Raw genomic sequence first — 27,794 nt, forward strand, 5'->3', positions numbered from 1 at the left:
TTAATAGCATTTAAACAACAATGGAGGTCTTTAGCACGTAGGGAATACGCTCAATTGGGCTTCAGCTACACAGGCAATTCTTGTAAATGGCATCATTGCATTGTTGGTGTTGGTCTTCTCATGGGATAATGGACAATGACAGACGTGTACAATAGGAACAGACACAAGTAGTGACTGGTTCCAGCATCTTAAATCTGAGGCTGCTTTTTCCCCCAGTTTTATGTAATTGCAAACTCAATATTTGTACAAGTAATTGCATTTCTATTATGATCAGTAGATTGGTATATATACTGTATGGGAAAATACTGAATGTACTCAGAATGTATATCAGAGTATATATATGATATGATATACTTTAGTAATCCCCGTGGGGAAATTGTTTCTCTGCATTTGACCCATCCTGTGTTAGAAGCAGTGTGCGGCCATTTTTTTTAACGGCGCCCGGGGAGCAGTGTGGGGAACGGTGCCTTGCTCAGGGACACCTCGGTAGCACTTGAACTGGTGACCTTCCAGTTACCAAGCCAAGTCCCTATCGACTTCGCCACCACCGCCCCACATATATATATATATATATAGCACATGATAACAAAGGCCCTACGTAGCTGTGTACGTAACCGGATATATGATTACCTAGAAGAGCATCAGGACTGTTTTAGGCATGTGATAGCTATGTGCCAACGATGATTCAGCCTCTATGGAGATAGGCATATGACAAGCATGATCATTTCTGACGTGGATCTCAGTCTAATGTAAACTAAACATTGTATACTGCTTTGAACCGGTATTCCTCCATCTTGTGACTGTGTAACACCCTCTCCTGTATATCAGCATGTGAAGGACACTGTTCAGGAACTAGTTGTACCAAATGCTCTGTGTGTGATGACTACTTCCATTCTTGCAAGGATATTAAATACATGGATCCTGTTATTGAAGCTCAAGCCGGTGACGAGTGATATTTTTCTAACATAATATTAACGATTAATCTAATTGATTCTGAATATTTTATAATGTTAGGATACTCTGAATATACAGTTTGTCTTTCAACTGAGAATATGTATATATCGTTTTTTATTATGTATCCTTATTCTATTTTATTCTATTTTTAAGTAATTTTGTAAATCCTGTATATTCAAAATGCTGCTAGGACAAAAATGATTTCCAAACATGGGATAAATAAATATCTATCTATCTATCTATCTATCTATCTATCTATCTATCTATCTATCTATCTATCTATCTATCTATCTATCTATCTATCTATCTATCTATCTATCTATCTATCTATCTATCTGGTTAAAGCACTTGGCCTGGTATGGTCTGCTGCAGACTGACATGATGTTGTGGGAGCTTACTGTCCGTCACACCCCAAAAACGATTCCCTTCCCAGACACCTTACCCTGTTTCCAAAGAAGCACGGATTATGTTACATAACTTAAAGTTTTCTTGACTTACTTGCCTTATTGAACCGTCCATGTTCCCCTACCATCACCACAGGCGGTCAATATCAATATTCTACAAACTGTACTGGAACAGCAATGCATTCAGTGGAAAGAAAAAAAAAACAAGTAAATGAAATAGCATGCTAGACCAAATCATGTTCATTCTATGAAGAGAAACTAGGACAGATACATCCCCCCCTTTATTTATTTATATTTGTCCTGCAGTTTAATATATTCTTCTGCGCCTGGCATAAAACTGCCAAGCTCCTCTCCATCACTGGGAAATACAAGATTGAATTTTGGGGGAGAGAAGGGGAAGGGGGAGAGAGATAGATATAGAGATTGAGGGAGACACAGAGAGAGGTGGTGAGCAGTGTGGTGTGGGGGGGGGGATCAAGAAACCAGTAAATCTGTGCATGTACTCGCTCAGGGGAGGTTTGATTTCTTTTCACAAGCCCCTCTTCTGCACAGTTCTTAAGGGAAATTAATGTGTGACAAAGAGAAAGTGAAATGAAAGGAAACATTAAATCTGACAATATGATAAGTGCATATTTCTGTCTTAATGCTTTTAAAGTATTATATTTTTTCCCAATTTCAAAGGGGCCACTCTTCAGTCATATCTACCATTTTACTTCTTCCCACTCCTCCCTTTCTGTGCGCCCCCCCGCCCTCACTCTGGGATTATACAGTCCTGCGTGTGATGTAATGAATCAGCAGGTACAGTCAAAATGGGATTGCTAGTGCGACCAGACAAACCTCCTGCAACCTTCCCACAATGCTCGCTCTGCTCATTCACTACCCTAACCCTGCCAAATAGAAATGAGATCTTATCCAGTCCATCCCGTCATGCACCCCTGAATATACACGCAGACACCATAGACTGTATATATAGGCAGACACACACACATGCACACAATTGCGCCCCCTATCATTGCTGGGGTGTTCTATTGTGGCTGCTTGTTTTACAGTAGTTGCACACATACTGTACTCTGTGCTGTTATCGACTACTTTTTTTATCAAATTGGCTTCATAGGAATTGAATTAGATACTAAACAGGATACTTCCACTTAGCATTTCTACCACAACCATACTGAGATTAGATGACTAAAATAGTAAAATAACTTCACTGACACATTTTAGGGGTTGAAAGGGGGCATGCTCATTTAAAGGCTCATACGTGCATTTTGGGTTCAAATAAGGAATCTTTGAGAAGGTTTCAGCACTGCAAAGTTCTTGGACCATATAAGATTGCAACCCCCCGAAGAGCGGCTTTTTATTATTCATCTGCCCTAAAACAAAGGAACTATTATCAGTAGTATAAATAATGTATCTATTGGGGATAACTTCTATGGGTTTGTAAAATATAACCACCCTATTCAAGAACGGTTTTCTTCGCTGAAACTAAATGTAGGAGAATAGCTCTCCAGGCATTCCGAGTTTAGTCAGCGTTCAAATTACACAATGGACATTATGTCAAAGTATATTAGTAATAAAACGCAAGAGAGAGCAGATCTTGACAGGGATCACAAAGGTGGAGGTTGTGTATAAGTGCAGTTGACCGTGTGTAGCATTGACTTGTGCGTGTGGGGATTCTGCACGCTGTCTCATCAGTATTCTGAATGAGTGTGTCCTGTTTCCATCAGACGCCTCGTGCTCTCGTCTCCATGAGCAGAAGCATGCACACACATGGTGTTCGTTTAAAAGTCACACTGAGACAAAAAGAAAAACTGCAATGTGATAACAGCAGGAATAACTGCAGTGTATACAAATAAAAGCTATAATCTGTACCAGAAATGCAAAACAAACTAAGACATTAAAGCTCACCTAATATGCAAAATCCACTTTTTAATGTATTTTATACATCAACATGTGTCCCCTCTGTGTAAAGAGATTCTGCAAGTTTCAGGAACAAAGATTCTCTCACTTTTTGTCCTGATCCATTTATATAAAAACCTGTCTGAAAATGAGCTGATCAGATTGTGGCCACTTTATGATGTCATAACGATTTTTTTGGCCAATAACCAACCAAGGTAACCCCCCCCCCCCTTATCACCTGAATCTCCTCCTAGAGCACCATTAGCCGCGTTCACACTGCGGTACTTTTCCCACAAAGGTTCATGCGAACTTAGTTCATGATCGCGTTCACACCAAAAAGAGCCGGTACTAAAAGTAGTTCATGCGAACCTTTTTACCCCCTCGAAAGTCCCTGCTAGAGAGCAGGGACTTTCGAGCGGCTCTTTTTTGAGAAAAGAGCTATATTCCTGATTGGCTGGGCGAATTGCAAACCACGCCCCGTAAAACTCCCAAAAAGTTTTGTGAAGCCGCCATTTTATTATCCTCGCATTAGCATTATTAGCATTAGCCCAGCGCAGAAACGCAGAGAGACTAACTTATGGCAACACAAAATAAAACATGGGAGCGGTGGAGATGAGGAGGTGTCGGCGTTCTGGCGATTTACTCGGAAGGCTTCAGTAGAAGCTGCTGGGAGTTCCAGCAGCTTCTACTGAAGCCAGTCCCCAACTCCGGGGACTTCCGGCCGGGGACTTTGGGCGGCAGCAGGCGGCAGTATACGCCGTGAAGTGGTTTTCGGCCTGCCAGTAAACCCAAAGCAGAAGAAGAAGTGACGTCAGCGGCTTCATTTGCCTAATCCTCCCCCAGGGACTTTTTCTGGTGTGAACGCGATCTGTACTAAGTTCGCATGAACCTTTGTGGGAAAAGTACCGCAGTGTGAACGCGGCTATTGTGTTCTTTTTAACCAAATCATCTCACAGAGGGGCGTGGGGAGGGGCTCCTTATTTTCATCTAAAGTAACAGACAGAGAATCAGCACTTTTGAAACAGGGCTGAAACAGAGGGGATTATGGGATGCTTCAATGATCTGTTTGGTGTTTGGAGCCAAACACTTCAGAGACATGTTTTGTATATATCTGACACCTATTATATATTGATGAAAAACAGTATAATAGGGTACCTTTAAGTTATGCAAACAACAAAAAATCCATGAATGTAAAACCTATACATGATTTTATTCAACTATCTTGCTTTCAGATTCCTCCAAAGAGTTATACAACACTAACCCAGCTAGTTCCATGCAGTTTGTTGCTAAACTTTTTGAAAGGCACTGCATGCAAATATGTTCTACACATATGCTAATGACCTACGCAAGGCAGACACAGCTGAGCTCAGTAACCAGCAGTTATATGAAGCAATGCAGGAAGTGCTGGAAATGTACTGTAACAAATTAATCCCCCAGGAAAAGTGCTTGTGTTTGTAGCCAATCTTCATAGAGGCCAGGATGTTTTGCTTGTGAGGTAAATCAACTTCAAAGACCTTAAAGAGCCCTTAATTGAATCATTAGGTCATACAAGTTGAACCGATAGCCACATCTAATTATCGGAAGATCCGGGTCATTTACTGTAATACCCAGTGATCAAGCTTTTGGCCTCATGCACCACTGAGCAAAGGAATACACTGGGCCCTGCCTCCAACGATGTAACCAGTTCTCTTTTGACATCGTACCAATGGTGTTTAGCGTCGGGTCAAATAGCCACGGTGACAGTACTTTGGTCGTGCGGCACTGAAAAGTTAAGGACAGCTCCTACACGTTATTCCTGAACCGTGAACCATCATGCAACTCAAACTGTAACTAAATAATCAATGTTAACAACTTCAGTCACTTAACAATCCCAATCAGGGCACACCATTAATGTCTCAGCCTTTCCCATATACAGGGTCTCCAATGACAGCGCCTAAAAGAGGCCTGTCACACGCAGAGCAGGGAATCGCAGGCCTGTGTAATTAGAATCGATAATTCATTTTCCCCTTTTCGACCACCGTTCCATTCAAACGACCATTCACACACTATTGAGAGAGCCTCCGAATCTCTTCAGGGTTGCAGTAATTGGGATTTTTTTTTCTCACCTCCACTTTTTCCCTTTTGCACCTCACCAAAATCTCATCAGCTAAATGCAGAGGACGGCATTCTTCTTGGGGTAATTGTCTTCGACTGCCATGTGAAGTTTTTGCTGCCCTTTCCCAGGTGCTGGTATTGTTCTTTTGGGCTGGATAATTCGGGGGAGAAAAAATTTGCTTTTGGTCTTTGAGTGTATGGGTGCCAGACAATGAGGGTGTCATGCTATTTATCGCCCTCGGCTATAATGGAGCCTATTAGAGGTTTGAAAGTTAAAACTGTCTGTAAGTAGATGAGCAATATGACTTCCATGTGTACTGGCTGGAATAATACCCATTGTGTGAACATTCAAATTCATGGGGTCTGCTCAATGTGTTAGCTTGAGCGAAGGTAATTGCAACACACTATTAATGTTCAACTGACATGTTAGAAGTCCTTTTCCTTCACCTGACAATCGGGGCAGTTGAAGCGTGAACATGTCATAGTCATCCCAATCACCAATTATTCCTAGCTAGAGATGGCAAAAGTACACACATCACAATAATGTCATTGTTAGCGAATGAATGTTTCGATGCTGAACAACGGCAACATTACAAAGTTCTCATTGGTCCCTCTTCTTTAGAGAAGACCAGGAAATGATGGATACACGGATCGTGTTCAAATCAATAGGCACGCAATGACTCTAAATAATAATGATCACGCCACCAAACACACATTCAAACTCAAGTAACAAACCTGTTTTGAAAATGAAAGAAGTAGAAAGTACAGGTATTTGTGTTAAAAATGTAAGAAGTAAAAGTAAAAAGTCATCAGAATAACAAGTAGTGGAGCAAAGTACTGATACCAGAAAAATGTACTTAAGTACGAAGTATTTGTACTCCATCACTTCCCACCTCTGTTCCTAGCATAGCCACCAATATCGATCATAACTGTCACTGCTATTGCCATTTCGCTACATAATAATAATGTTGACATCATCGTTGATCAGTATTGGTATGACCATTGTAATCATTGTCACCATCACCGCTGTCAAGTGTAGGGCTGGCATCACTTTGAATCTTTGAAGGGAGTCACAGACAGAGTCAGGCGGGAGATTGCTTTGGGACATTGTAAAGATCATGGGCACCTGAACATGTCTTCGCTTCCACACGGGCACACTACAGCTGCACGTTTATATCCGTGGGTGTCACCCATAGAGACATAGATAATGGCGGTTGTGAATGGCTTCTCTGTCACTCTGCCATTCCCATCTCCCTGGCTGGGATTCAATGTGACACTTATAGCTATTGCATGGCTTAGCCCCCAGATAGCAGGGAACCATGCCTGAATGGAAATGAGATTGTCATCCGTCAGCTACACCCATCAAACCACTGGAAGACTGACAAAGAGAGTGGGAGTAAGATTGAGGGAGATACTGGCTGATGGAGGGAAAGAGGAGGGACCCGGTGGTTGCATCTTATATTGGGCCCCCCATCATAGATGCCCTTATCTAAAAATGGCAATGCTACTATGGCTGACATTGCACAGAATATAAATACGGCAGGCAGGAATGTCATGCAGGTCTATCATTCGGTGGGATTTTTTATTTACGTGACGCAACAAACTGGTGATACAAGTGAGGACGTTTGTACATCATGTAACCCAAAAAAGAAACTGCAAAAACACAAGAGCAACCACCATAAAGTGATTTTGCCACCAACTGAGAACACAATCCCTTTTTTGTTGGTGCTGATCCTGAAGTGTTCCTGAGATATACGATGTAGTCTGTAGGTATTTGGACAGTGAAACATCTTTCTTACTTTCATTTTGTTTGGCTTTACTCCAGCACACTGGATTTGAAACAATGACTGTGGAAGTTAAAATGCTGACTTTCAGCTTTGAAATTGTTTAAGGTTGTTCACATCCATATTGGCAATGGCAGGGTGACACTTTTATGCATCGCCTATCGATTCTTGTCATCTACACATCTGTCTATCCATTAAAGCCAAAAAATGGCAAAAATTACGACTTAATTCAGCTTAATGGTTATTCTACTACTCCCCATAACTACCATGAATGGCCTACACCTTAAAATTCACTCCTGCCTCAAAGTCATTGTTAGATTTGTTTTAATCCAATGCTCGAGTGCAGAATTACCCACGTTTCTGTAAAAGGAATTAAGTTGCCTTCAAGTGCCATGGAAATGTTGAGATCATGATTTCCGTACTGACTGATTTGGTGTGAATGCAGCATAAGGAGACTGATCTGAGCCTCCTGAAGGTGATCGCAGGAGGGAATGTGAGGCCAGTGAGCTGAAATCAAATTAGCATCAAAATAAATCAGCAGCAGAGAGACAGCAGACAGAGTAAAGGTGACGGTTGGAGGCCATAGATTTTCTGCCACGGTGAGGACCGGCTGTCAATCAGCCGCCTGGAGGAGTGCTGTATCCGAAGAGCAAAATCACAAAAGGACATACATACCACTCACATTGGCACGCTGTACACGTCAAACACACACACACACACACACACACACACACACACACACACACACACACACACACACACACACACACACACACACACACACACACACACACACACACACACACACACACACACACACACACACACACACACACACACACACACACTACACACACACACTTTCTCCCACGCATTGATTATTTTAAAAATAAGAAATCATTGACTGTGGCCAAGTTGACTGGGTGTGTTGACAAGACAGTGATCGATATTGATGTCCCGAGCTACAGTGGGAGCATAGCTCACTACAGAGTAGGTGCCTTGAATTGCATTATTGCACAGCACATGCACAAATACAGAGACGTCTACACCCACACACACACACACACACACACACACACACACACACACACACACACACACACACACACACACACACACACACACACACACACACACACACACACACACACACACACACACACACACACACACACACACACACACACACACACACACACACACACAGTTGGTAATTAGTCAGCCTGACGGAACATCCCATGGCATGTGAGGATAAATTCAGCTGCATTAGACTAAGGAAGCTACTCCTGCTAACACAAAGTCCCAAATGTACACACCGTCAACAGGGAAGGTCTCCGCCCAGTATGAGGGCCTAATTAAGACAGAGAGATAATTGGGGAATGAAGGCGGTGGTGGTGGTGGTAGGGGAGTCAGTATGTGTGTTTGGCTATGTTCATTTCAAAGAGATGTTCAATTAACCAATAGAAAAAGCGTACAAACCCCAACAATGGTTTCCCATGGGGGGTTACACCGAGAAGGCACTATAGGGAAAGTGAAAGGACAGAATGCGATCGACAAACACATACACAGGGACACAAAGGCATACACAAACTGGATATATGCCAAATGTAGCAAGAGACACAAGAGCCACAGTGAGAGAGAAACAGAGGGTGGTAGGAGAGGGGGGAGAGAGGCGGGGGAAGAGAACACCAGATGAAAAATGAGGCATCCTAGCAGACAGGCCTCAGACGACACTTTCCCATCGCAGCAGAGCCTTGGGGATACACAGGGAATTGTGGGTAATGCGGTCCGACGTGCCACAGCTCAGTGGCTCCCTGACTGGCTGCTCTGATTGGGCCGACAAGCTCGCAGCAGGGATGGGTCATGACGGAGGTTCCTGATTGGACGCGGATTTTTGGAAGCAGCCAGTGAGATCGCAATGTAGGTTTGTCCTCAGAATAAGGTTGATTTGCTACATAGCATTAATCTACATGCTAAAGTTGGATATGATCCAAAGAGACAAACTGTACCTTTTTTCTCACGGCAAAATCGTACTATTTTTCTTTAGGTCATCATATTATCTAAAGGTGTAGTCAACAGGTACAGGTGTACTCTGCTACCAAAGCACTTAAGGTACTTCTGGGAATAAGCGCATACAATCCAAGACCATTTCCTTTAAAATGTGAAGGAATAAACACTTTCATTGAACAGGTCATGACCTAAAGTCGTTACACGCATATTTTTATCTCTCAAAAGGTCCTCTAAGTAATGTGTGTTTTTCTATGTTTCCAGGAAGTGTTAGCTGAGAAACCAAGGACGGCTCTTCTTAGACATCCATGACCATAAAAAAGTACTTATTAATATATACAAAATACACATTTACCTTGGTCTCCTTCTCCTCTACATGCCTTTCCTTTCAGCAAAATAATTTGCAACCACACATTCATTCATAACCTAGGGCTCCATGCAGATTTCTGAAAAAGCCTCAGAAATGCTTACCAGCAAAACCATCACGCACATGGAGTGATATTAGTTTAATGCAAGGTATGATTAATTGAGGAGCGGAGAGACTCAGTGGCCCCGTTCTCAGTTGCATTTAGATACAGCGACACATCTCCTCAGTACGAACTGACTGTCCTTTGGTTGCAATGTCATGTATCATGCATTAGCTAACATATTAATCACCATAAAGATGACTCAAATATAATTAGATTTCTCCCCCGGTGCATGCCTGATTTGGTGTTTCACTTCCTTCAGTGTGAATTTGAGGTCATGTCTCTCTCCACCGATTTCCCAGAAGGAATGTGGGCTCGGGAAGCGTTAGGGGCTATCCCTCACTTCTTTCTCTATCGGGAATGTCTCTCCGTCTCTCTTTCCCTCCAGTCCTCTCTACTTCAGAGTTAGGAATGGTGCATTTATGGATGCGCCGGCTAATGAAGGATCCAGCTTCTGTGATTAACATTTTCCCAGGCCCAGGAATCGTCCGTGGGTTCAATTATCACTCAGGAGCCCACCTATTGTTCAGGTGGCATGCACCTGCTAAGTGGAGGTTTATACCTTCAACAATGTGCATTAGTGTACATCAATTATGCAGGTGGCAGCAATTACATATTTATGTATTCTGATAATTACATTTTTAATACAGCAGATGTCAGCCTCATTTATAGCAGTTAATGAAAATGAATGACAGTCATTTTACAGTGAGAAGTTCGTAAGAGTGTTGAAAATACGTGTCTGAGAGTCCGCATCGCATGGGTGAGTTTGGCCGCGTTGTGAATGCAAATGACGCCTCCTTTATTGATTAGGAGAGCCCAGCGCCATATAGATAGAAGAGTTACGACAACGGAAGTCCAAAAACGGTTATCGTCACGTGGTTCATGTAGACGAGGATCGTTCCCCGGAAGTTCATGGCGGGCAATGTGAATGCATTGATAACAGGAGATAGAACTACGATTTTTGGTAATTATTAGTGAATAAAGGTTTTGATTTGCAATATTTATACAACAAATCGATATGTGTATGTATTTACATCAATATGTTTTAAAAAATAAAATAGAATTTGCTAATATTTAGTGATAATATTAGGATTAGTGTGAACAACTAGTTTACATGTTAGGCTAACAGTGCCTTGGTTAAAGAGCCTGTTGCTGTTTATTTATAGCTTTGAATTCTTTCAAACCAATATTATCTTCTTAAACTTGTATGGTAGTCAGGAGCATCACTTTCTAATGTGTGTTTATATATTTAGAGGGAGGGGATCTAAAGTAATGCTTTAAAATTCAGATTAGATTCATTTCTACCATTTTCTTAAATTCATGGTAGTTTCAGTAATCCCCTGGTAATTGAGGACACAAGTTATCTAAATGACTAATGTCATCTTTATGGCTTTCAGAAAGGACAGGTGACTATCAAAGGACTAGCAGCAGCAGCAGCAGCAGCATGATGATGATGTTAAATGTGTTGTTTTAGGAACATCCATTGCAAATACATGGAATTCAATAAACATTGAATAGCATATCATGCAGTTTGTCTGTGCCTTTTCCTCCGTGTTGTCCTGGTTTGCTGTGCTGCCTCCTAGTCGCCACCATGGTTTGCTGTGCTGCCTCCTAGTCGCCACCATGGTTTGCTGTGCTGCCTGGGGATGCTCAAATCGCTCCGAGAAAGGAGTACGAATGTACGGATTCCCCACTGACACAGAGCGGAGGAATTCAGGCTCCATTGAATCCCCCTCTGGTTCTTGTGCTGAAAGAGGGAGTAACAGACAGGAGAAAGGGTTATACACACAGCACACCTATTGGATGGGAAATTGCCTTGGGGAGATAAGGTGTTTACTTATATAAAACAGTAGTATTAAACTTACCTTGTGTTTTCACTCTCACTTAAGTCCCTCTCCCTTTGCCATCAATCCAAAAACAGCTGAGCTGCAACATTATACAGACAGGTAATAATCAACATAATCATAAGGACACAATATGGCTCTGCTAAAAACACTCACTCTTACACGCACCAAAGTTATATTTATCTAATATTTAACTCCCTCCACCCCCGCATACAATCCCGTTTAGAAGCCCCTCTTCTCTAATTCAACATGTTGGACGAAATGACATTAAGAGAACGGAATTTACAATTAAAAGGCTGTTCAACGTGTGTTGCTAACTTGATTCAGTATCCTAGCTTAATCTGTTATCTGTAAACGTTCCCTAAATCTACTAATTTAGGGATAATCCACTGACATCCTTTAATACACATGTTAATTTGAATCATATGTACTGATAATATCCGTAATATAAATCTTCAAACTTCTTCTTACCTTTAAAAGTCCGTCACGAACGGTCTATTATGCTGCAACTCTACAGCTCTGCTAGCCTTGGCGCTAACTTCCGGGGAACGATTGAGAGGTTCCACGATCCGCCATTGCTGTAAAAAAGTGGTCAGTCTATATGGCGCTGGGAGAGCCTAAGTAAAATGAAGTTGTAATTTCATTGTGGAGATCATGACACATTTTCATAATCATGCACTAAGTGCTGTGTTACAAAAGGGCCGCAATACATACATCCCCCATCAGTGGTTTTCATTACTGGGGCAAGTGGTGCTGGTACCCACGCAATGCAGTATGTCATCTTTAATGCAGTACATCATTATCTTTCCCTCTACTTTGAGAGGTCATGAAAACCATTGAAGATGCCAATCAACTCTTCTACATTGTCAAGCGATTCTGCAGCACTCTTGCATAACCAGTGTGCTATTAAAAGGAACACACTGGGGCAAAAGGACCCCGCATCATGAGGGGCGGCAATTCCAGAGAGCAAACGGACTGTGCATCCAAATTAAATATGGCATTATGTCCGGATTCTGACATCTGAAAATGAGTCAGAATCTCCGAGGGGCATCCCCACAAAACAAGCCCATAAGATGCAGAAATTCAAGCAATTCTTTCAGATTTTTTGAGAAGATGTTGTGTTTGTTGTCCAGTCATTTGTACTCATGTAAGACTCAGCATTACATGCCCGTAGGAGAATGAATCCATGCTCTAATCTGGAGGTCACGTTTCTAGAAATATCTCAGTTTTGGTCACCAATCATGAAGAGTAAAATTAAAGCGAGTGATCATGGGTAACGTCATAACAGGCCTCTGAACACTGGAGCCCTTTGACATGACTGCTGCTTTGAACTCTCCTCATATTCACTGCAATCACAATGGTATACCGAGCACTTCCAATGCCCAAAGGTGTGTGAAATATTTGGTGGCCATTAGGAGTAAGGCTGTGTTCTTGGGATAAGAAGTGTTGTCATCAACGAAGAGACTTCTGAGATCCACTCTAAATGCAGATTTCATGAAGTATTTGACAAGTGCAAGGAGACTAGGCAGTGGGAAATAACCTCAGCTGTAATCAAATAAAAACACAAGAGGCCTTCAGTTCCACTTAGCCCTTTGACAGGTGAACTGGCCACTGCTATGAGTATATCCAGATCCACCTTTGGTTGAATTTTGGTAGGGAAGACATAGAAAATATGTGTCTTGACTGTAGTTGATTAATGAAAAGTTCAATGGTTGTTGAAGTAATTTAACAGAGTTTTTCTTAAACTACAAACATAATAAAATCATCAAAAAGGAATACAATAAAACGGTTTCATAAAACCAAACAGATTGAGCCTCAATAAAAACAACTGTCAAGTGTTTTCAAACTATTGCCATATTGCTTTGGATTGCAACATGTTGTGTCCGTCTTGATTTTCCATGCCTTTTCTTATTACAGCTTGTTGTTTTCATAAAGTGAAAAGTCCTTTCACGACAGACGATTAGTTATTCTGAATACAGCCTTATCTGTGAAGCTTATTGACGATGAAGTGCTAAATTGGACATGGCTCCCCATGGGTTTAGGCCAACACTTCTGTCGGGGCTTAGTTAAGTTTACCGAGTCTGTGCATCACATCGACTTGGCAGGAGGGCCCCACACAGACAGAGAAACTGTGAACACGAGTGTGATGTTAATAAGACATGCGGGGGCCGTCGTGACATCCAAAGAGTTTTGGTTTTCTTTGAACTCTCCAATGTCAGTGCTGTGTTGTTGACTTGTTTTGATGGCTGGCAAAGTTGAGGGCATATGTAAATGTTAACTGATCGATACCTGCCAGCACTTGCAGAGAAACTGGGCCTCAGCTTGAGCTCAGTGCATTCCCGTCTATCAACCACGGACTTGTGCCTAAATTGAAAATCCAATATTCGTTTATGGAGCTCAAGATATTGCGATTAATTACATTTCCGTCATGCTGTCAGTCTTTTACCCCCTTTCCCCACTGGTGATTCGTGGGGTGGAAAAGCAGTGTCCGTCTTCCTTACTGTCTCTCATTCACCCATCCTCCTCCCTCAGCTTTCTTGCTTGAGTACAGATTTAAGAATGAAAGAGATGTCAAAAGAAAAAGGAGAAAATAACAGTCAGGAAAATGACAGGGCGGTGTCAAAACAATTCACCCGTGGTCATTTGTGTGCAAAGGAGCTTTAACATGGTGACAGAAATGCACATACAATATTCATGAGATAGATCTCAGGAGCTTCTCAGATGGGCTTCATGTGCGAGCTGGTGATTGACTGGCTTATAATTGTCTTGGTCATCAATCGAGCAACACTGACAAGGACAAAAAGGACATTCAACAAAGGCGTGAAATGTGAGAGAATGCCAAGACTCACATTGAGCTAACAAGTCGTGCCAGTAAACAATGTTGTCCCAGCTTTTGCATTATTTGACGAGGAAATTAATACACCGGATTGAAGGTTGTTGAATAAATTAGGTAAACAAGGACCTAATCAAAAATGAAAATACTTTTGCATCAGGAAAAACAAATCAAATCCTCGATTGTCCATGATGGCTTTCAAGTGCAGTTTCCTCAATAACCTTCACTCTCGTGTCCCTTCAGCTTCCACGGCAACTTGTTGCCTTGGAGACAGAATAGCTCCAAACATAGTGTTAAGGCAGACAGAAGCAGATGGACAATGTCTCATTGGCTATACTTTAATTGAAAACTGTGCCAACACTGTGTTTGTTCCCTGACTCACTCAAGACTTAATTATTCTTCACATGAACGCTTTGACAGGTAAGAAGCTTATCCTGTCAGACAAACATTAACTTGACACCGGCCACTGCTTTACATCTCAGTACAGCCTACAGCTGTGCGACAATTACTGTTTGAAAGCAGCACCTTGGACATTGTATCAATTACAACTAACTGGAAGGCTTGGACCGAATCCACGTATGAAAGATAGGGGGAAGTCATTATCATGCTACTGTACCGCAAGTAATTAAGTAAAGCAAATTGCAACTGGTTATTGTCTTCTAATTAAGTCTAAGGCAGTATTCACCCACCCCCCCCCCCCCTGCTCTTCCATCATCATGATCACCAGCAGCAGCATCATTTTCTTCCATCTCCGTGCTGTAACTGTCCCCCTTTGTGCCCTAAATCCTTCAAAGAAGCTGTGCTCCACATTCTATCACAATACCTCTACTCACAGTTGAACTATTTCCTCCACTTCTCTCTCTTGGTACACAGTCTTCCCACGGAGGGGCTTATGTTCCTTTTCTCCACCGGGGAAACAAGCAGGAAATTGATGGATGAGTAGGCCGGAGCTTGCCATTTCCCAAATCACATCCTGAGGATCTTAAAAGCAAGGGGGATGAAAACAGGATGGGGCTCTGCTGGTATCAATCTGCCTGCTGCCTGCCCCTGACGGATGACCCAAACCACTATCCATAATTACCTGCTTGTTAACAGGAGAGAGAACACAGCGGACCAAGGGTGTCCCTGCACTTGTTTCTAGTCCCTCCTCCAGCTCTGGGTACAGTTGTTGGAAGCCCTGGAATGTTTTCCGTGTTGTGTCTTGTTCAAAAAGATCTGCATTCCGCTTCAAACTTTGGCTTAAGGACAACCTTGCTACAGCAGCTCTGGACGTTCAGATGGATGCTGGGGTGTTGATTAATGCCAGCGCCCACCCGCCCAGGTTAGTGGAGGCCTGACAGCTTTATTGATCAATTAAACACATGGACACATGAAAAGCATAAATCTCTCAACTCCTCTCCGGCTTGTTTTTATCCTTCAGCATTACTCTGAGCTAATCTGAAGTGCTGGTTTGGGGGACTGTCAGTTCGGAAGCTACTCAGTCTGTTTGTTCTATTGGCGTCAACAAATGGCATCAGAATTTGGAGGGGAATTCAAGGTCATAACAAAAAAAAGCCTCTCAAAGTTCACTGAGTCACTGGACTGGAACGTCTTGTTAAAGTCAGAGCCATGTTTAGTCACTTTGATGTCGTGGCGCACACGAATCAAATGTATGCAAAACAACGTCCTTAAAGTCAACGTTTTGACTGTGAGAACCGGTCAGGTCTCTCGCAGCAAAGTAGTGGTGGAACAGCCTATGTAGGTCACAGACACCCTTTTAACATCCACCATCGTTATTTGATCAGAGTTGACAAAGCTGAATAACGAGCCAACGCAATCAGAAAGGAAACAAACCTTAAACCAAGGCCCTAGCCCCAATCCATCAGGGATCCCAACAGGCGAGAGGAGGAGCGTCAAAGGAAATGAAATCAAAGGGAACAACATAAGGACTCCGATAGAGAGATAATGTCCACACCCCCTCCCATCTCACACACATCCCTCTTCTCATTCCCCTCCGCCGTCTCCCTTACCAGACAGATGGATGCACTTTTGAAGAGGAGTCTGAGGAAACTTTTAATGAACAAGAAGCTGGCTGAGGGGCTTTTTGAATTTCTCATGGTCGATAAGCACCCCAGAGCGCAAATGGCACTGCGAAGGGCTTTGGTCAGATAAACAGCATCTTCTCAGAAGAACAGAGGAGGGTGCTGACGCTCGGCGAGAGATTAGCACGGTCTCTTTTCAGGGCTTGTCAGGCACATTGGACAGGAATTGAAAGTGTGAAAGGGAGCTCTGAGAAGAGTAGGAGGAGCGAACACAACAACATGTTTCATTCGAAGGGGCAAAGATTTATTTTTCATTGAAAATGTGTTACATGCTGTGGTCCCTAATACAAACATGCATTCTTGTTAAGTATCTATAGGTATTACATCCATATTTGCAATTATGTGAAATGCAGCTGAGGTCTATCAAACTATCAAGCAAGTATGTCCCATGTATTTATCCTATTTTGATAACCATAAATACAACATTGCTCTTACTTAACCCAAGTATTTTCAGTAGCCTAATCTATACCATGTTCTGAATCTTAACACCACTTTGGACACATGGGATTCAACCAGGGCATCATGTACCTCAACATCCTACACAATCTGCATTTGTGTGTATGAGGATCAAAGCTCATGGCCTTTGACCTTCTGAGACAGGTGTCACAATCTCTCTTAGATATCCTCAGATCAATTAGAGGCCCATGGGACGGGTGGCGATCACACCGAGGTCAGACATCAGAGGTGGGGGTGATTGATCAGGCGGTGCCCAGCCACGCAAAGCAAGCAGAGAAGCATGATGGATTCCCCGGTGTCACAACCTGGCGGGACTGAATACATCCATGCCTACACACACACTAGCCTGTCGTGTGTGTAAAGAATGGTGGAGGAAAAAAAATAAGATGTTTCAAGATTCAAGGCTTTTATTGTCATTGGCTAGAGTGTAGATATATCAATGGAAATCTTAGGTCCTCCAACAGTGCAACACAATACAACAGATTAAATAGTGCAAGTACATACACATAAAATAGAAATAGTGCAAGGAGAGTCTATATATAAGTAATTGGAATATGATATATTAGATCAATAATTTGTAACTTGCAAACAGATGTTCTTTTCAAAGTCCAGGTGTTTAACAGTCGTATGGCCTGTGGAATGGAACTGTCCCTGAGTCTGGTGGTTTGGTTTTCATACTAATATTTAATCGTTGCACAACATGAATCATGGGCGCTTTGAATGAGAATAAACAAACATTTATTCCTCCGCCCACACACACACACACACACACACACACACACACACACACACACACACACACACACACACACACACACACACACACACACACACACACACACACACACACACACACACACACACACACACACACACACACACACACACACACACACACACACACACACACACACACACACACACACACACACACACACACACACACACACACACACACACACACACACACACACACACACACATACCTGCAGTGGTGCATGCTGCCAATATTGAGAATTTTAATATAAAACTAGACAGAAGACTAAGTAAAGCCGCTTAGTATTTGGCGTTGTGGAAGGAGATGATAAATGCACACAGGCATTACCGCAGAGAAGATAACCCGGCACTGCAAGTCATCGCAAAAGAAATAGTAAAACATCCAATGATTTTCTCATAATCTTAAATGTGTTTATGGTACGTCGTTCATCAGCGTTGGTGATTATTAAAAAATGCATTGAAAATAAAAAATACATCTTGACACAGTGTTGGAGTGAATAATGGAAGAGACGTTTGAAGGCGAGGGAGCTCGTGTCCTTTTTTACACCGAGCGAGGGAGTCAATCTAAAATGTCTGCAGCCTGCGCATTTAAATCAGACATGCCATCATTTACTGCATTGCAGATGAGAAGTCAAGTCATTAGAGCCACCGACCGTACACTTCACTGACCCAGGCTGTATTAATGAGATCAACCTGTTGGACAGCCTCACGTAGGGAGCTGGTACGGTGGAGTTTGATGCCAGCTAGACCAGTATAATGTGTGTTGTTGAAGTGTGTGTGTGCGTGTGTGTGCGCGTGCGTGCGTGCGTGCGTGTGTGTGGATCCCAGATAAAATGAGTGGGGAACCTGCTGAGACCGGCCTTCAGCATTCTTACAGGGCTTTAAAATCTTTATTGACCTGTGAAGGTGAATGTTTTAATGACCTCTCATAAGCAGTCAGGTCTACTTTGTGGTTCATGTGGTAAATGGGATGCACCCCTTAATTGAGCTGAGGTCTGCACATTAAGTCAGGGGAGACTATATGCACCGATCATTTTGAAAGTAGAAGCATTTTCAATTCATGGGGTTGAAGATTGGATTGTGTTAAATATTATAAAAAGGTTTCTGACTTTAAGGGAAGAGCCCTTGGAAAAAATTGAGACGTATGAATGTTTCGTTAAGTCAAAAATGATGCAAATGACTTGGAGAAAATTACACCCCCCGTGATTATTCTTGTTTTCATTTCCCCAAGGAATCAACTTCACAGTTGTTCTCAGCAAGCAGTACGGATTTGCAATTTTACCAAACACACTTCTATCTCTTCGTAAAGCCCGTTAGGCCCAATCAATGCCAACACTCAGACCACCCGCAGATGAATCTGTTAGAGAAACCCCTTAGCCTGGAGAATAGGCGAGCCGTGAGTGCCTTGGCATTCCTAAGGAGCTATCCGTCATTATGATCTGAGCACACGCCAGAAACAGATGATATAAAAACATAATATCATTTGCTGGAGCTCACCATGCATGAAATATAATTCTTCAGGGCGGCGGAGGAGAGAAAAGAGCCAAGAATGCATCTATTTGGATCATTTCCAACGTTTTTGAAGCCGTTTGTTTTGTTGCTACGTTCCTTTAATAGACGGAGCGTAATGGCATGTGGTGGTTTAATCAAAAAGCCAGAGGTGTCTTCCAGTGTGCGAACTATACCACGGTCTCCGGGGGAGCCGGGATTTTTTTGTGTGGGGGGGGGGGTAAATGCTGATCCGTGCATTAATAGCAACAGCACAGACATAGGCCTATTATAAAGAGAAAACCTGTTGCACACGGGGTGGTGCCACAGGTCTACATTTACATGAAACGTCCCGATGGATCATGTTCATGTCAACAGATTTCCCGAGCATGTATGGGCTACGCAAACTTCGATCAACTTGATTATAAATAATCCACGGACCACCAATGTAACGTTTGACTGTTTAATTAAATCAACTTAAAATGACTCAAAAACAGGCTACATTGTTTCACATGGGCTATAGCCTATTATGGCTGTAGCCCACACAGAGCCGAACACACGCGATAAGAGCAGCCAGCGGCACCACCCATGAACAATATTAATATTAATAATACAGCTATAGCACAACACAACCCTCTCACTGCCTGGAGAGACGCGACGCTACACACACAACACAACGATGCACATAGCTCTTCAGCCCCCAAGTTAACGTTAGCTGTCAAGTTAGCACTAGCACTGACCTTAGCTCCCTCCTCTCTCGGTTCTGTTGTAGCAGCAGTCACAACGTACGATGTGCTACCACCAGCTACATTCGGTTGGTCTTCTTGATCAGGTTGTTTGGCCGTCTTTTTAAAGAAATTGCCCAAGGTACGTTTTTTTTTTCAGCAGCAGCAACAATGCCTGGTAAACATGCAGTGCCAACTAAACGAGCTTGTGAGTGAGTGGGTAGTGGGTGGAGCTGTGGGCAGCGTGCAAGCAGGCGAAACTTTTTTCATGAATCATAAACTCTAAATATAATTTTATTTAACTTATTTTACACCTTTGAAAAAAAAAAAACATGCCCAAAATGGAATTTATTTGGTCATCATATCAGTATTTTAGAGAGCTCCCCCCAGGGCCGGACTGGGACAATAAGTCAGGCCGGGAATTATACACCCAGCCAGGCCACTACCAGTTGCCATTCTGCTGGATTTATTTGTAAATATTTACAGCGTAGCTGCCCATAGTGATAGCTCTATAGTTTAAATCTACCCAATAATAAACATATGGACAGGGGTTACTATTTAAAAAAATATGCAAATGTATTTGGGAACCTATCCATGTGAACATATTTTAAGTGGGGGTGGACCTCAAATCCTCTAGGGGGGTCTGGGGGCATGCCCCCCGGTAAGATTTATTTTAAAATGTTGGAGTTTAATGCATCAACCTGGTGCATTTTGAGGGGAAAATACACCTGGAACACCCATATGAAACAGAACTGTATACATTTCAATAATCATAAAATCATGGCCATAACCAATAACATATGAAAAACATTGAAAGTTGTTTATTTATTTATTTTTGGTTCATTTATAGTTGTGAGTGTGTCTGTACTCCTGAATCAGCCTCCCCTGTCTCCCTCCTCTCCCCCTGCTCCTCTTTGAGGCAGCAGCAAAGACTAGTTTTTGCTCTCAACAAGTTTTACAAGTGTATCTTACCTTCTTTCTTTTTATTCATGCATTTTTTACTAATTACTCCCCCCTCAAATGGAAATATGGGTTTACATAAATGGTGACCAAACAGTTTGAGCCTCGCAACCGTGCCGCGCCACACTATGCGCCGCATAAGCGCATAGGTGCGCCGTATTTGCGGCTCCCTCCGCAAGATGAGGCTCCCTCCACAAGATGAGACTCCCTCCACAAGATGAGGCTCCCTCCACAAGATGAGACTCCCTCCGCGAGATGAGGCTCCCTCCGCGAGGTGAGGCCCCCTCCGCGAGGTGAGACCCCCTCCGCGAGGTGAGGCCCCACGCAGTGTGTGTGATCAGCCTGTAGGGAGGGACAGCCCTGTCGGCAGGCCACATCATGTGTGGACAGACAGCACCCTGTGTGAGGCAGACCCACATTTGCGCAGCGTTGCGTTCACAATACATTAAAAAAAAGGAAAATCGCCAGACCAGCAGGCCACTTAACAGGCCAGGCCATCGGGAAACCTCCCGGTCCTCCCGATGGCCAGTCCGGGCCTGGCTCCCCCCAAATTTCACAAACCATGTTCCCAGGGGAGCTCATGTCACCACTAGGGGAGCTATAGCTCCCCCTGCTCCCCTCCAGTTCGCACCCTGGTGTCTTCTGAAATCATGTACATGAGTTTTATGGACGCACAGACATGGAGAGATCATAAATCAGCATAAATCATCACATGATAATTTGTTCATAAACCGTGGTCAGGAATTATAAAACGTGACATGAACACCTGAACTTTTGAAACAACATCCACAACATTGATCTGGATGCAATTTAGAAATTATTTATCTAATATATCATATTCAATCATTTGCATATAGACTCTTATTGCACTATTCCACATTCCACATGCACTATTTCTTCAGGTATGTGTGTGCTGTGTGTGGGCGGGGGAATCAATGTGTGTTTATTCTCACTCAAACCGCCCATGATTCATATAGTGCAACGATTACATATCAGTATGGAAACCAAACCACCAGATGGTTTCATTCCACAGGCCATAAGACTGTTAAACACCTGCACTTTGAAAGAACATCCATCTGTTTGCAACTTACAAATTATCGATCTAATATATCATATTCCAATTATAGACTATCCTTGCACTATTTCTATTCTATTTCATTTGTATTTACTTGTTTTATTGTGTTGCACTGTTGGAGGAGCCTGTGACCTAAGATGTTCATCGTCATAACTACACTGTAGCTATGTAACCAATAAAAGCCTTGAACCGTGAGCCTTGAACCTTGAACATTTTGTAGCTGCATGTTTGGAAGTGTCAAATACAGTATTCTATTTCAACATGGTGCATTTCAACGAAGCAGTGAAGTTGAGCCCAGTCAAATAGTGTGAAAGGCATCCAAGAGTCCTTCAGATGTGTGTTAGTGCTGCCTCTGTGGATTTAGAGGGTCAAGGGGAGCTGGGCACAGCAGGGTGGTATGAGCTTGGTGGGAAGAGTGCAACGTACCGCACAAGGTCTGAGGAAGGGCAGCTTTTGATTAAGACTTTTCTACTACAGGACTCATTTGGAAAGTCCACCTGCACTGCTGATTTACACGTTATAGGGATTGGAGGTTTTAGCTCTGGGTCGAGAGCAGGGTGCAGCAGCAGATGTATAGTAACACACTCTGTTGGTTCCTAGGGCTTAGCTGGATGTTTGTGAGCAGATGTGGGATGCATATTTCACCTTGATGACAACTTGTGTGCATGTTGTTGTGTGGGTACTAGGGTGGCATGATATATTGGGAAACTGGGTCGTTGCACTGTAAAGGCACCAAAAGAACTCACAGCATCAAATACAGGTCATGATAATATCAGCAAACTGGCTTAATGTTATTAAAAAGAGACATTTGATGGCCAATCTTTGTTTATGTAATTGAAGTTGGTGTAAGCAATACATTCCTTAATGTACTATTGACCATGATAACTGGTGATAACTCAGCTTTTTAGATTGCTACAGCACCCAGCAGTGGAATGTATTACTTCAATCGACGTACAGTCACCGTCAACACTGATTAGTCATCCACATAATAGGTGGCACGTGTTGCTTTTAAAAGTCCTCAATAAAAGTAAAGGTTCAACCACTAAATGAATGAAAGAACTAAGAGGAAAGGTCCAATCCTGAATCACGTTGTTAAACAATGACAACAAAACATCTGTTCAACTCTTTATTGTGTATTCTGTCGAATTATAATTTTAACAAAAGCTACCCTCTCAATGCTTAAGTGAATGCACTGCCAACAATTATTTAAACCCCGACCTAACTCGATTTGGAATGTCATGACCTCCGTGTGTCTGCACACAGGACAAAGACTTCTTACTGATTCAGTGGGCCTGCAGTTGTGGGACTGGAGGGGGGATGGGGGGGGGGGGACACACTCAGTGCAAACAGATGATATCTGAACTCTACTGGAGAGGAATCCAGGCACTGATGCCCAGTCAGGGTTCAGCAACGCATGCTGATGGACCAACCCATGGGGACACAAGTAGCTACCCAAGCATGGCAGACAGGACAGAGATAGAGAGGGGGAGAGTAGGGAGAGTAGTGAGAGTAGGGAGGGGAGAGCAGAGCAACCAAGAGGGAGAGGAGGTACTGTAGAGTGACAGGGCCCACATGTACGGCGGCATGGTCAGTTACCTTTCTATGCTACAGTAACACTGAGAGGTGCGATGTGAAGGAAAGGTTAGGAAGCAGACTGTTGGAGAGAGTAGCTGTACGCGCATCACAAAACAACTATCAATCAATAAGAGAAAAGAATATGGAGCAAAAATAACCGTAACAAATAAATAAATGATTAATTCAAGAAATAATTGAACAAAGTCAAGGAAGGTATAAAGCTAATCTGCAGAAATCGCCCAGAATTCAATGCTTCTTTCTTGTTTACGTTTTTTGGCAAGACACAACAAAATAATATTTCCCATGCACATGTCCTTGTTTCCCAATACATGTGGATCCAACTCACTTGTAAACACAGCAGCAATTATTGGTGTATAATATGATATATTTGGTGCATTTGAGTTTGACCACATGTCAAAGCTTTTTGTACATTTACATGCAAACGTGTGGAAATCAGGAGGACTTGCAGCCCCCTCCTGACTCCCCTGACTCCCCTCACATCAGGAGCTCTGCGTCCAGGGCAGACAATTGGCTCTGAGAGAATGGCATCTTGGAACATGGTGGGTTAGAAAACGGGCCTGAATAGACTGCTGTAGAGATAATGGCTGCCATTTGTGAGCCATTTGCCAACAAGGGATGAACAGAGACCTGGGAGGAAGCATTGAAGTTGCTCCAGACACTTCAGCTAATAATGAAAAGCATCTGATACTTGATGAAGCCGGACACACACTTCCAGGCAAACATCAGATGTAAAATCACTTAATTAGATGGCATAACTCTCAAAAAAAATTATGCTTCCAGGAATTTTCTAGTTTTCTTACAATATTATCTCTGCAAATGTGCATCCTTTATATTTCAAAGGCAGCACAACTACATTGCCAGCTTGGACACATTACAGTACACTGACTGTGCCACCTTGCAGGACCTTTCTATGCTCTGACTTCCTGGGAGAAAACTTTCTTTGGACATTATTCAGAATGTCCCCTTGACAACCGCTCACACTGGGCATCAGCACACATTCGCAGAGGCATAAAAAACGGAAATATGGATTAACATATGAAATTGTCAACAAAGAAGGCAGGCTGAGCGTATGGATTCGAGCTTCAAGGTACTGCTTTCATGAGTTTGGAAGCCGCGGACGCAAAGCTCCAATTCCCCAAACTTGCCAGTCTACCTGGTAAACTTTGCTTTTGAACAATGCTAACAAACGAGTGGAGGCACACACGCCCTTTGTATTTCATCAAAACCAAATGATGTCACAGGGGGAAACGCCCCTGAAGGGCTACGCTAAGAAATTCCATTGCCCTAGTTACATTTTCCTTTCCATTTCAAACAAGAATAAACACAGAGTAGTGTGTCCTCCGGGCACTCCGGGTACTGTATGTGTGACGTAGCACTGCGACTATAAAACATACTGTAAGCACACGTCTGCCCTTGAGAGCTACATGTCTTCCACTTTCAGACTGTGTCAGGTTTGACAATGCTAGAGGACTTACTGTTCAAGCAGCTCTGATGCCCCTCGATGCTTGTGATATAATACAGACATGTCCACTAGTACTTGTGTCCCACTCTCCGGAGTATGTGCTAAGCATCATTTACAGTATGCCCAGTTTTACTGCAGAGAACTTTGACTACAGAGTATTAGAGGGACTGATAAAGGAGCAAGCTGACATTTTGATTAAGGTGCCAACACATTTTATTTGCGGTTTCAAAATGTCCCCTCTGTATTTCCCCCCGGACACCTGAGGTTAGACAGAACGGGTATTCTGTCCCGATGTGAGCTGTCAGGCATCGATCCTCCGTAGATCACACATAGGATGCGGACAAAGTGTACAGCAAGAGGAGAGTTATAAATTATGGAGCAGCGAACAGATGAAGACGCATCTCCAGGGCGCATATGCAATGCACCGAATGGCGGAATTCAATGTACAGTTTAAACGGATGTAAAGGTCAATGGCACCCAAAGCATGGAGCTGGGATACAATTGACATCGTGTAAATATCAGCTTGAATAGAATTATTAAAAAGACTGGGGGTTTGTCTCCTGATGGTTGACTAAAGCAAAGTGCTAATTTTTCAGAATCCACATTACCAGCTGGCCGATAGCCCTGCATTTAATAGCGTTTACCATCATTCAGAGCTAACTGAAAGTGTTTATATCCATTTTCTCTGGACGAACAATGTACACTCTATTAGGCTATTGAATAAGCCACTGGTCGAAGTGATGGCAAATGGAAAGTGGACCCTTGCCAGCGAACCCTCTGTGACTCAAATAGGCAATTATCTTTCTTTGTGTTGACTGACTGACTCACTCTCGGTCAATCTGACTTTAAGTGAATCATTCTCACCTACATTTTGTCTTTTTCCTGTCCTCATACAATAAAAACGTCTTCCTCTTCTACCCCAGGTGCCCACTCAAAGTGAACAATAGAAAAAGGAGGACGAGTGGGAATAATCATCAGATCTGAATGGTGCAGAGTTCCAGCTGGGAATCACGTTTGTGTCCGACTGGGGGAAATCAGGGCACAGTTTGATCCGGAATCATTTTCTCCACACGTACGATGTACTTCCACTCGAGCGTGAGAGGTTAATCATGTTTTGCTATCGATGTGAGCAGAGTTGAAGTAAACCGGGAAGTCATGAACCACAAATCATCACTTGAGGGTGGATGTGTTAACAGCCAGATGTATTCACACGGGACAAACACGGCGGTGCATCTGCCGGGAGACTTGCCACATCTTGGATTGAAATGGGTGTTTGTGTGGGGGGGGTACTTTGAGATTATTTATGTGTGGGTGCCGTTCTTTATGGGTTGGGTTTATTCAGCTTGGCTGCCGGCGAGGAAATGAAAACGTGGTTAAAGTGGCAAAGGGACACTGTTTCCGGTTTTCCCATAATCCTCCTCCAAAGACTTAACCTGATGTGCTGGGTGTCTTTCTCATGATTCCATAGCTGTGGGCCGCCTGCTCCCCTTAAGCTGTAGCCTTTAGTATGAGCCTGAGAGGATGAGAAGCCCATCTCCCCACTGCTCATTCAAAATCTGACAGTCTCTCTCTGCCTTACAGGGTGAGAGGGGACGTTTTTCACTCTTCCCAGAGGGAGATGGGCGAGTGCCATGCTCACAGCGTATAAGAAGATCACACGGCGATGCTGAGGAGTGGGCCATTTCATGGATACTCTCTGCCGTGACAGATGGGCAGTGTGCTATTGCCATAGCCTAGAGTTTAAAAACCCAAGCTGTTTACCGAGTAAGTGAGAGAAACGGGGAGAGAGCCGGTGGGAGGAGCCACTGAGGGATGCAAAAATAAGAAGCTGATGAAGAGGGACATAAAGAATAACAAGATGAGTGAAGTGAGACATAAATACTGTGTTTTGACAAAGAGGAGAAAAGAGGGTTGATACATATATAGAATTGAAAATACTTATTCTAAGGAAGATAAATGCAACATGCCATGACGAGATAAGTTGCAAAAGAAGAATGAAAGAGACAGATTGGAGACTGCTGGAGCATGTGAGAGAGAGAGAGAGAGAGGCAGGGAGAGTAAATACATCCAATAATAAAGACAGCCTGCTGGGAGAGTGTCTTTGTTCGGTGTGAGCGCTAAATTAGTTTCCCACAGGGAGCTCATCAGCTGCTGAGGAGATCCACTGAAAACCTTCTGGCCATAATCCAAATGGAGACAATGATTTGACAGATTTTCTTACAGAGGGATTCCTCTGTCAGGATGGAAGGGACGCGTTTATCTGACAGATGTGATGTTATTGCTAATATCCTGCATCCGAGTCCAGTTGTAGGAAACATCAATGCTGTATCTTTGAACATTTATAAGAAAAGAAGACTGGCTCTTCTTCTTAACTTTTGAAATGTAATAATAATAATAATAATGAGTTCCATTTATAAAGCACTTCATATTTGAATGCAAATCCCGAAGTGCTACAAGTAGTGAGCATGAACAGTATAAATAAACATTACACAACACGGTAGAATTAATTAAAAAGCAATAAAAAAAAATAAAAAAAAATAAAAATAAAAATAAATAAAAATAAAAATAAAAGGGTGATAAAAATGTCTAGGCAAAGGCTCTTTTGAAGAGATGGGTTTTGAGGCCTTTTTTAAAAGCCTCCACGGTCTGTGGTGCTCTCATTTGGTCGGGGAGAGCGTTCCACAGGCTGGGAGCAGCCGAGCAGAAGGCCCGGTCTCCCATAGTACGGAGCTTAGTCCTGGGGGGTTTGAGGAAATTGGAGTTGCTGGAACGGGTGGTCCGCAAGGAGGTAAGGGGGGTGAGGAGTTCCTTGAGGTAGGGAGGGGCAGTTCCATGGACACACTGGTGGGTGAGGACGGAGACCTTGAATTCGATCCTCAGTTCCACGGGTA

The sequence above is a fragment of the Pseudochaenichthys georgianus genome, chromosome 23 (genome assembly GCF_902827115.2).
Source record: "Pseudochaenichthys georgianus chromosome 23, fPseGeo1.2, whole genome shotgun sequence".
NCBI lineage: Eukaryota > Metazoa > Chordata > Actinopteri > Perciformes > Channichthyidae > Pseudochaenichthys > Pseudochaenichthys georgianus.